Raw genomic sequence first — 13228 nt, 5'->3', positions numbered from 1 at the left:
ATGTGGATACACTTTGGGCTAAATTTAAAGGAATCATTTGGGAAGGAGAGAAGAGATTTGTACCTGTTAAGAAGGGTAAAATGACCTCAGACCCTGTTTATTATACAAGGGAAATAAGAAAATGATAAAGAAAATGTAGAATAGTAAACAGGAAAATCAAAGAGGGTAGGGAGAATAGAGAAACTAGAAAACAGCTAATGAGGGAACTGAATATAGTGAAAAAGGAAGCAAAAGAGAATTATATGAATGGCATTCTTCAAGAGGGTAATGACCACAAAGGGAAATGGAAAAAGCTGTATTCATATATTAGGAATCAAAAAGGAAAAGGAATCCAAATTCCTACAATGGTGGGAGAAGGGGGTGAACACTATTTAACAGATACTGAGAAAGCAAACCTCTTCAGTAGGGAATTCAGAGATTCAGTAGAAGATTGTCAGGACTTTGAAACCATAACAGAAGATAGAGAGGGAGAGAGACATAGGGAAACAAGAAGCTTCTCATTCACAAATGAAGATATTTTCAGAGAAATCCAACTGCTTCAGCAAGGAAAAGCAGCAGGAAGTGATCAAATTACTGGGGTGGTATATAGTGCCTTATTTAAAATTTCTCTTTGACTGTGTCATAAATAATAGTGTAATACCGAAGGAATGGAAGGAATCTATAATAATACCAATTTATAAAGGAAAGGGTGATAAAAGGAAACCAGAGAACTACAGACCAATCAGCCTGACCAGTATAGTTTGTAAAATACTGGAGAGTTTAATAGCAAAGTACATCACAGGGATATGTGATTATAAAAATTGGTTCATGAGGAGCCAGTATGGATTTAGAAAGGAATTTTCTTGCAAGGCACATCTGGTGGGATTTCAGCAGGACATGAGATCAATTGGATTCAGGAGGTCAGTTAGATTGCATAGCCATAGATCTTTCCAAAGCCTTTGATAGAGTGGAACATGGAATATTATTAAAGAAATTGGAGGGAATAGGATTGGACGTAAGGGTTATACGTTGGATAAGAACATTTCTAAATTCAAGGGTTCAGAAAGTCAAAGTAGGAAATAATATATCAAGGAAGAGAAAGTTTGGAAGGGAATTGCACAGGGTAGTATAACCGGTCCGTTACTTTTCTTAAGATACGCAAATGATTTAGGGAACAATATAACATCGAAAATAAGATTGTATGCAGATGACATAATTGTTTATAGGGAAATAAATAACATTGAGGATTGCTGAGAATTACAAAGGGACCTTGAGCGTATCCAAGAATGGGTTGAAGAAAATAATATGTAGATTAATGGAGGCAAATCAACTGTTACAACATTTACAAATAGGAGCTTTAAAACTGAATTTGAATATACTTTGGATGAGGTAGTTATCCCTAAAGATGGCAAGTGCAAATACTTAGGTGTGAGATTTGAAAGTAATTTGCACTGGAAGGGTCATGTTGATGACATTGTTGGGAAAGCATACAAATCGTTACATGTCATAATGAGGCTACTTAAAGGATGCAACAAAGAATTAAAAGAAAAAAGTTACTTAAGTATGGTTCGTCCATTATTGGAATATGCAAACAGTGTTTGGGATCCTCACCAAGAATACCTAATAAAAGCACTAGACGGTGTGCAGAGGAAAGCAGCAAGGTTTGTAACAGGGGATTTCAGGAGAAAGAGTAGTGTATCAGAAATATTAAAGGAACTTGGGTGGGAAACTTTAAGTAAGAGAAGGGAGAAAACTAGACTTATAGGATTATATAGAGCCTATACAGGAGAAGAAGCATGGAGAGATATCCGTGAGAGGCTTCAGTTGGAAAATAATTATATTGGTAGAACTGACCACAAGTACAAAATTATTCAATTTTAGCAGAAGCGATTGGGGTAAATTTTCATTCATTGGGAAAGGCGTGAAGGAGTGGAACAGTTTACCAGGGGTAGTGTTTGATCCCTTTCCAAAATCTGTACAGATATTCAAGAAGAGAATAAACAACAACTGAGAAAATAAATGAAATGGTAGAGGGCATTCGACCAGTGCAGGATATTGTAAATAAAAAATGTGTGTGATTAAATTAATTCCATCCCCTGGTCTATGGAGTTTGGACAGCCCAAGTAGGGGACTGCCTGTAGTGGTGAAGTACAGTGGGGTCTTCGAGGGCCCTGGGACCGCTACGGTAGCTGTGAAGGCCCTTCAGGAACTCTGAAAAGTGGTGGCAAAAGGGGCTCTGGTTAAGACGCAGCAGGTCGTTATGCTACTTAGGTTCCAAAATGGGTAAAATATAAATATGTAAATAAATTCAATGTTAATTTTAATCTTATACCAGTTGTATATTATTATTAGAAGTAATTTCACATACTGTATATGAGTTAACTATATTTGTAAGATATTATAAGTAGAATTTTGTAAACAATATAAATTTATTAAGGATGATGTGTGTGTTTAATAGAACAAATTATTAGCGTAAATTGTATAATATTGTATTCTAGGAAAATTTTCTTCGTCTCTTGTAAATTTAAAATTTAGTGCTTGACAATAATGTATTTTAGTGTACCATTTGCCACCGAGGTAGACACCTCATTTGCAAATAAAGAGATTTTGATTTGATTTGATTCTTCATAAGTCGTTGCTACAGCAACTGCTGGACTTGTCTTGAGATGTGGTGATTATTGTTTTAAGAGGAAGTATAACTAGGCAACCATCCCCTATATAACACTAATCAGAGGGAGAAATTAGAATGGATCCGACACTTCGAAAAATGAAGATATCGGCCAAAGGAAGATAAGGGCCACGAAGGGCGTGAAAATGAGACTCCCTAGCCCTCGCAAGCCTAATAGCGTCGGGGTCGGAAAAGAAGAAGAGTTGACCAAGAAAGGTCGGATAGTATAGATGAAAGTTAGGAGCCTGACACAAGTAAGTGGAAGCAATGCCAGGACACAGCTGAGGGCCCCGTGGTCGCCAACCCACGCTCCAAAGTTCAGAGCCGCTGGGGCCCTTTTAGTCGCCTCTTGTCTTGAGAACGCAGAAAAATTTAGCACCAGAACGTAATTTTTGGCCACTTTTGTTAGTCATAGAGTTTCCTTCGAGTAAACGTAGAAAATTAGACATTAATTTACAGACAGATGAAGATGAGGGAAGAATGCAAGCTCATTTTGATAGAGCGTTTGAACGCATTCGTGAGTTAATGAGGGAGGTAAATGGATCAATACTAATTTCATATCAGTTCGAACCTAGCGAGGAGTGAGAAGAAGAAGCTCAGTTCGAGCTGATTGAAAATCTTAACGAGCTAGACGAAATGCGTAATCGGATGTTAGAAATTTATTTACACGCTCGTACTGCTAATGGGCTAACTTTTCAGATAGAAGATCTGTCTGCTTTCCAGTGTAAGCAAATCGAGGAAGCTTTTCGGCGCAAAGTGTACACACTAGCGGTGGTAAATGTTAAAAATGATTTCTTACTTCCCGAAGAGTTCCTAGATAAATCTTACGTGTGGTTTAATAAATATGTGAAGAAAGCGCTTAACATACAAGCATTAAAAGTGAATACCGTTCTCTGCACACAACATGTTCTTCACGATAAAATCGATAACAAATATTTTCATTCAAGGAATGCTGAAATTACCGAAGGTACTAATTTAAGAGAATGGTACAACGAGCATGTAACTAAACCGATTCTGAAAAAAATAACAGAGTTCGAGGTTCATGATTCGGGTTGGTCTCTGGTACGAATTCGCGAATTGCGGATAAACATTAATAAAAATGTCGGTTTTCACTTGGGTAAGTCGCCAACTAGTCTAACGTTGCCTACAGCATTTAGAAACAAGAAAGCAGTTATTAATCTGCAGAACACACGGGACGCTTGCTTTGCGTGGAGTGTAGTTGCTGGCTTAGTTCCAGCTAAACATTATGTGGATCGCATTTCTTCTTATCCACATTATAATTTAATTCTAAATTTGAAAGACATACCAATCCCGATGGAAATGAGATACATGAGAAAATTTGAAGAACAAAACGAAATCTCCGTGAATGTATTCGGAGCGCAGTATGACGAGAACAACTGGGCGTGCATAGGACAGAAAGATGACAAAAAGAGTTTACTCTTGTACCTTTGTACGTTTCACATAAAACGTGTGAAAAGAAAGTAGATCTTCCAATGCTTCAGATTGGCGACGGTGAGAAGTATCACTTCTGTTTAATTAAGAATCTTTAACGTCTTGTGCTCTCATCTCTTACGAAGAGCCGGAATAGAATTTATATTTGCAGACGGTCTTTGTCTTACTTCCAAAATGAGGAAAAATTAGCTTTGCACAGTAATGACTGTATACAATTTCCGGTGGGCAAAAGTATAATGCCTTCGGATAGAGAACGGCTAGTGTACTTTGCAGAGTATAAGGTTAAAGAGACAGTGCCTTTTATTGTGTATGCGGATACAGAATGCATACTGAAACCTCTACTTGTTTTCCAAATGATAACACGTCGCATTCAACTCCAATTCACAAACATGTGCCATACAGCGTAGCATATTATTTATACTGTAGTTTTGACAGAGATTTGTGCTCTTTCAAACTCTATCGAGGTAGTGATTGTGTTAAATGGTTCGTAGATGAGATGTATAACTTAGTGGACACGCTTGCGCCCTATTATTTTGAAACGAAACCGATGTTATCATTGACTGTTGAGCAAGAAAATAAATTTCTCTCGTCTACATTATGTCACATATGTGAGTAGGAAATCGCAGATAATGAAATTAAAGTTCGCGATCATTGTCATTTAACGGGTGTCTACAGGGGATCAGCACATCAATCGTGTAACTTACAGTATCGTAAAATTTCTACCTTGCCGGTAGCATTCCATAATTTGACAGCCTATGATGGACATTTTATGATTAGAGAACTGCATAGGAAGGGAGGGGATGTTGTGACAAATCTCAGAGCGTACATTAAAATATTACCAGTGAACATGGAGCGATAGAAAGGATTTTCAAACTTCATACGTTATAACCAAAGACAATGTGTTGAACTAAGATTTATAGACACAACTTCATTCCTTTTTCGCTGGACAAAATGGCACTATTACTTAGTGAGGAGTCAAAGCTTGTAACGAGACGGTATTTCACCGACGATTTACAGTTTAAACTTGCTTCTCGGAAAGGAATATTTCCGTACGAATATATCACTAGTATGGAGGTGTTAGACGACACTAGTTTACCGCCAAGCAGTTCATTCTTTACCTCTTTAAAGGGTGAAACTGTGTCGGAAGAAAACTACGCGTTTGCTCACCTTATTTGGAATAAGTTTAACTGTAAATCGTTGGGTGAATATTCTGATCTTTACTTGAAAATCGATAATTTACTCTTGGCCGATATATTTGAAAACTTTAGTTTGATTGGAAAAGAGACATATGGTATTGATGTCGCTCATTTCTACACGGTACCGTCTATGGCATGGAGTGCTATGAAAAAAATAACAGCTGTCCAGGTAGAATTACTTCAAGATGTTGACATGCTGCAGTATTTCGAACGCTCCATACGCGGTGGTAATGTGCAATGCGTTACGCGACATACAGTAGCAAATAACAAGTACATGTTAACATACGATGAGTCCAAACCGGAATCATACATAATGTACTTTGACGTGAACAAGTTGTAGGGATTCGCTATGCAATAGTTTCTTTCAACGGGCGGCTTTCAATGGGTAAAAAACGTCGAGAATTTAGACATTATGAATGTAGGAGATGAAGCAGATGTTGGGTTCATGGTACAGGCTGATGTAATCTACCCCTCAGAACTTCATGATAAACATGCCGATTATCCATTTTGCCCTGAAAAATCTACGAAACTAATGAGCAATCTTTACAACAAGGACCGGTATGTTCTTCATTATAGGCTATTAAAACAGTGTGTAGAATTAGGTATGAAAGTAGCTCGCATTTACAGAGCGATTCAGTTTAATCAGAGCGCATGGTTAAAATGCTACATCTCGTCGCCATAAGACATATCTGTGTCGGTGTGACGTAAAGCAAATAGCAAAAAAAATGCTACATTGATTTGAACAGAGAGAAACGAAAGTTAGCAAAAATGAGTTCGAGAAAAGTTTCTATAAATTAATTTTTGGTCGTACATTAATGAACGTAAGGAAGCTGCGCGACGTCAGATGGGTCACACAGTGGGAGGGTCGTTGTGGTGCACGTATGTTGATCTTAAGAGCAAACTTCGAACGCAGTGTTATAGTGGACGATCAGTGTATGATTATCGAAATGAAGAAACTTCAAATTCTTCACAATCAACCAGTTTACCTCGGTGCTACAATTTTAGATTTGCCAAAAATGAAAACGAACGATTTTCACTACAACGTTATTTTGAGAAACACTGATTCAAACTCACAACTACTATACACTGACACCGACAGTTTGATATACAATTTTGCATTTGATATATACGCGTTTGTGAAGGAAAATTCAGTTTTGTTTGACACAGGAAATTATGATGAAAATAATCCTTTCCAAATTGAAAGAAAAATTTCAGGTGAAATAGGTTTAATGAAGGATGAAATCGGTGGAAATATTGTTGGAGAATTTGTAGGTTTGTGACCAAAGATGTATGGTTTTAAGTTGTGTGAAAAAGAGAAACCTACATGTAAAGCTAAGGGTGTCAAAAATGTTGTTGATCACCTTACAATTGATCAGTATAGACGTTGTCTGTATGAAGGTGAGCGAGTGACCAAACTACAAGTGTGCATCACTTCCACTTCCCATTCCGTGTTCACAGTTCGTCAATATAAACTAGCACTCACAGCTAATGATGACAAAAGGTACATCACAGACAACAAAATTAATACATTGCCATTTGGACATTACAGTCTTGCAGAGAAAAGTATAACCAATGTATAGCTATCTTGCATAGTAGGTTTGCTTTTTTGTGAGCACCTCCTCCACTTCCTCATCGGTTGATCATACCGCATTTAAAAATAATGTAATTTACTTTGTAGGTGATTATTAAGTAATAGGAGGAGAAGCTCTTGTTTCTTCTGTGTTTATTTTATTTTAGAAACTTTTGTGTCTTCTGTATTTGATTTAACAATCTTATTTTAGAAAAAAATGTGATCTTATAGACTTTCAAACTAGATAAACATTTCACTCGCTGTTTCTTTTATTCAATGTATTGTACTGTAAGTCAACTTTCATTATATATATTAAAGTGCATTGTAAAACTTTATTTAATCTTTTTCTTTTTCGAAAAAGTAAAATCCAAACTAGATGATCAAAAGTTGTTTAAAAGTTTTTCTTTCAACTATCCTGCGCTGCCTCTCCTTTTATTCCTCGTACTCTAACTAAAGTAGGAGTAGGAGAATGAAAAAAACATATTTCTATTTACATTCAAATTTATTGAATGAGAAACTACAGAGTTCTTTGATATAAAATTTTGATTGAATCATTGATTGCCACCACGAGGAGAGACCTGCAGAGACTGAATCTTTGACTGCCACCGCGAGGAGAGACCTGCAGAGGGAAAAAAGAAAGAAAAAAATAGTTGATAGCAGAATAAAATAGAAAAAGCAAGCAATAAAAAGGAAACTAATATTTATTTTTTCTTCACCTTAATAATTGTTGAATTAGTAACTGATATCAAGCTCGCACGTTGTTGTTGTTGTTGCCACCATGAGGAGAGACATGCACAGGAGAAAAAATAAATTAGTTGGTAGCAGAATAAAACCGAAAAAGCAAGCAAAAAAGGATACCATTATATCTATTTTTCTTCACCTTAATAATTGATGTATTAGTAGCTGATATCAAGCTCGGACGTTGTTGTCGTTGTTAGCTCCTGAATCCTGACAAGCATGGTGTAAGTTCGCCTTCAGATGATCTGGTAGATACTGCCAGAGCGCACTTAACTGATGTTGTTCGTAAATAGATAATATGTTTTCAGGGAAGAAAGTCCACTCAAATTTATTGAATCTGCTCACACATTCTTTCTTGAATTCGTTTATTACTGAACACAATATTCTCATCACACCATCTGATGATTTTAACCAACTATGAACAGCGAGAACGTTGAACATAACACAGCTGCCTGAATGTCTTGCAACATGTGGTAAATGACGCGGACAGTCAACAGGGAAACACTCGTTACGCATTGTTCTTAAATCGGGTACACCTTCTATAGTGTTCAAGTCAATTATGCATGTATGAGGATACTTTCGCAGTGCTAATAGACGTAATTCATTAACACAGTTGCACACAACCAGGTACTGGTATTGTTGAACTCGTCGGGCAGTATTAGAGTTGGTAGCTTTATATACATTTTGCGTACTTTGACCTCAGCTGTATCATCCGCGTTGGCTAAAAACAGTGCACATTTGTCATCTCTAGAACGAATAAAGATAAATTTAAGTTTACAGTTTATAAATGGTTTCCTGTAGTCTTCAAATAAACCGCAAAGAACACGCAGTGGGGTGATTGTATGGAACAGTTTTATAGTTGCGTGGGCAAAATTAGCTTCGTTTGGTGGTGTGGAAATTGAAGTAAAATAACCGGCATTTTGCAGCGCTAGCATTTAATTCTTAGAATAAGAGGCGAAAGTTTTTATAGCACTAGTCGTACCTACACGCCGAGTTCTTTCAATCTCCTTCCTATTCAATTCAATACGAATTTCATCGAAGATATTTGCTGCAAAGGTTTGATCGGGAGCGGCTGTAGCTGAAGGTGTATTATCTGCGCTTGATCTAACTATTTCACCTTCGATGTGAACATCGACTTCACAAGGTACAGGAACTCGAATTTCATCGTTGTTTTCACATTTCGTGCTTGCATTTGAACGATAGCTTCTTACCTCCTGCCTGGCTACTCCGTTATCAAATGCAACTTTGTCTGTTACGTTAAACATATATCTTGTTGATGTTACCTTGATTGCACACAAAAAGAGAATAAAGTAGTTTCCGTAGGAGAAATAGAACTTATAGTAGTCGGTAGCCTAGCGATTGCAAAACGTCTTTATTGTTTGCGGTTAATCTTTTCTTGTAGCGTACACGATGAGATTTTTTAGCTTGACTCTATATTTTACTACTCTGGATGTTTCCTCTTTTAATCCTCGGATTTTTGACTGGTTGTTGTAAATTACTACCATGATGTTGTTGTTCAACTGTTCCTTACTCGAATGATAGTACATAAGTGTACGCTTTACGTTATATACTATTACTGTATTTTCACTGGACGATTAATTAACTCTACTGTTACATCGTCATTTTGTAAGTCGATTGGGTTTTCGAACTGATCTTCGAGTACGACGGATATATGTGGAATAACACTAGTGTTTACCGGCAAGAAGCTTATAGTTGACGGTTGAACTACAATAGGATAGCCTGCTGGAACAAGTGGTTTAAAATTGTATAACGAATGTGTTTGTTTACCGTTGAGGTAGGAACCGGAACCTAAAACGAGATTACAACATACGCGAATCGAGTTTACGTTATTAATTTTAATAATCTCCCCTGAAATATGTAATTTATTAGCTTCATATTTTTGACGTGAAAATCCTAACAAATCTACAATTGAGCCGGAAACATCAAGTCTACGTGTAGGTTTGATGACATTTTACATCGAAGATAGGTCTTTTCATAAGTAATAGTAATAATATTACTATCTCTCTCTAGTAGGTCATTTACCTCTTCGAGAATAGGAAAGTTGTTAATTATTGCTTCTTGAGCTAGAGCTCCTATTTCCGAAAAAAGTGTAACTACCTTCAGGTGATGCGATTTGTCTCCCTTCATTTTAATACCAATCTGGTTATTTGTGTTATTAACGCTCACGTTACCTATTTCATTCTGCTGTGATTCATGGTTAGCATATTTCTCATTTACATTTAAGAGATAACCTAATCTACTACCAACAGTGTTCGGTACATTGAAATCAATGTCAAACGGAGAATGCATAGTCTGTTTGTTGTTCCTAGTTGAATTAAAAGCTATGTTTTGGAGTGTAGTCTTGCAGAAATAGTTTCACATTTTAATAGTTAGAAAACTATCCATTTTTGCAACGAGATCTTCGAATTCATAAATACCTTCTGCTTCACTCAAAATGATTTTTTACCATTCAAATATATTGCACCCTTCTTGAGTTCCTCCGGTATTCACTGGATGTCAATATGTTGCCACGGCTGCCGAAAAAAAATATACTTACCGAAGGTATATGAGATCCTCTTCTCAGGCGCGATCAGTCCCCCGTCGTCTAATAGGGATGCATAGGGATAGTGCATTAGGAAAACTACTCACTATGTTAATTACGACACAGACTGATTTCAATTAAATTGTGTATATAAAAATTTTTATTAATAAAATCAAAAAATGAAGATAATTTTATAAAATGTTAATTAATGTGAAATAAATTCTGTTGATAGCATGTCATTACATTATGAGACTGTATATATAAAATAAAAGAAATATTTATCTTAATACCACACATGACCACTTCATTAATAAATTTCAAAAAATGAATTAATGAATTTTTATACCAAATATTAATTACCAGATTTGTTTATCAAATTCCTAGATACCAGTGTAATTGTACACATTACCATAATAATAGTGTACATATAAAATGACAGGTGGATCAATAAAATAACAATAATAAGAAGAATAATGATAATGATAATAATATTACTGATGTGATATGAAATTTATGTTTCGCTAACTCAAATTAATCCCTGGAATACTATTAGTCATCTATCGACTTAATATAAGATAATAATAAATATTTCTAAGATATGTAAATAAATAAACATGTTGATAATAATTAATTAATAGAATTAATGATATTACTGAAATGCATCATAAATTGTTTAAAAAAACTTGTAAATGTCTCCACAATGTATCACTAATGCCTGTAGTTAATTTTGGAAAGCCAAAATGAAAATGTAATAAAATAATAATAATAGTAATAATAATAATAATAATAATAACGGAAATAATATGACGACTATCCATAAATCAATGCTCAAAAATGCTATTAATAATTCCCCAAAATTCAAAAAAGAAATTTACAACCAAACATACTAGAAGTTACAGTAAAAAATATTATTGTTTAACTAATTAAATTGCAATCAAATTAATTAATTAATTAATTAATTTCGTAGCTGACCATTATAAATCATTTATATTACAGCTCCAAATCTTCCAACCCCACATTATCAACTGAATTGGCAACGCACTGAAATAATAATAATAATAATAATAATAATAATAATAATAATAATAATAATAATAATAATAATAATACGGTAATAATAATAATAATAATAATAATAATAATAATAATATTGCAATAATAATAATAATAATATTAAATGACTATTATTTAGTGGCTATCACTAAATTAATCATTAAGAATATTAATAATTGTCCACCAAATTCATTATTGTTGATAACAAAACATTTTATAGATTACATAAAAAACATATAAATATTAATATTGAAATAATTATGTTTCAATTTAATTCCCTATTTCCTTATTAAATCCACAACTGACTGTCTAAAATGATTCATTCATTCATTCATTCATTCATTCATTTATTTCAATTAATTCCAACGAGCCTGCAGGCTCATACATAGGAATTGTACAGGACATTACATACTGGCGGGCACTTACACATCAAAATATAGTTTGTGTGTATAAGATAATTGGTAAATGGTTGAACATATAAACACATACAATATATAAAATACGTACATCATCAATATGAGGATTACAGAGAATTATTTCTGACTGTATTTACATTTACGTAACATGAAAGTTGCAAAGGTACAAGAATGAATTATGGAGTATTTTCATTTACATAAGAGTTGCTGAAGTACAAGAATAGATTTCAGATTATTTATAATTACATAACACAACAGTTGCAGACGTACAGGAATTGATTACAGAGTATTTACAGTATATAGGCTATACATAACACAGAGTTGCAGAGGTACAAGAACAGATTACAGAGTATTTACATTTACATAACATAAAAGTTGTAGAGGTACAAGAATAGTTCCGGACAGTTTGCAAGATTGTTTGGGAGAATGCCTTAAATGACATCTGATATTTTGGTTAAAAAGCACTGTACCTTTCCCAAAAATAATGCTTGACTCTTTGTTTGAATTTTTCCAAAGTTGGTGCTGTTTTTATCTCCACAGGGATGTTATTAAATAACTGGATCGCAGAGAACTTCAAGCTGTTTATACCATATTTATGAGAGCAAACATTGTATAAGGCAAAGTCATTTGCATGCCTAGTACTATATGGATGGTTGTCAGAATTCAGAGTATATGTAGTGTTGTGTTGTATAAATTTATGTTTTATTTTATACATGAGTACAGCTGTATTGAATTCTGCACTCATGCTTAGGGGTGGTATTTTAGCACTTAGGTATAGATATTTTATTGGAGTTAAGTAGGGAAGATTAAGTATATTTCTAACAGCTCTATTTTGTACTACAATTAGCTCATTCAAGTCGGACTTCTTACAGCGCATCCAGATTACATTCAAATATTGTAGGTGACTATGAATTAAAGAGTAGTAGATGTGTTTTAGAAGATGTTGTGTGATAAGATAACTAAGTTTCTTTAAAATTCCTGCAATAGGTGTGATCTTTTTAGTAATGTATTCAACATGGTCTGTCCAGTTCAAGTTCCTATCAATCACCAACCCAAGATATTTGACAGTTCTAACTAGTTTTATTTCAGTATTCTGCATATATATTTTACTGTGTGGGATTTCATTCTGACCTTGTTTTGTCATTATCATATAATTAGTCTTTTGCACATTAATAGTTAATTTATTTGCTTGAAACCAAAAGCACAGAGTATTGAGGTCTTCCTGCATATCCTTAACAATGGAGTCTATATTACTACCAGTATAGAACAAGTTTGTGTCGTCAGCATACAGTGTGATACGTCCTTTCAAGCGGCAAGTTGCAATATCATTGATGGAGACTAGGAAGAGAATCGGCCCTAATACTGACCCCTGTGGAACGCCATGGGTTACCCTAATAGCTGAGCTCCTACAGTTCTTCAGCACTACATACTGTTTTCTATCGGACAGATAATTATCAAACCACTTCAATGCAACACCACGAACTCCTGCTCTCTCTAATTTAGCTAACAGTCTTTCATGGTCTACTGTATCAAAGGCCTTCTTTAGATCTATAAACAACCCACCAGCAAAACTATTAAAAGCTATTGACTCCTGCAGCATATTTATGAGATCTA

This window comes from Anabrus simplex, chromosome 8 (genome assembly GCF_040414725.1).
Source record: "Anabrus simplex isolate iqAnaSimp1 chromosome 8, ASM4041472v1, whole genome shotgun sequence".
NCBI classification, from domain to species: domain Eukaryota; kingdom Metazoa; phylum Arthropoda; class Insecta; order Orthoptera; family Tettigoniidae; genus Anabrus; species Anabrus simplex.
This window is presented reverse-complemented; position numbering follows the sequence as displayed.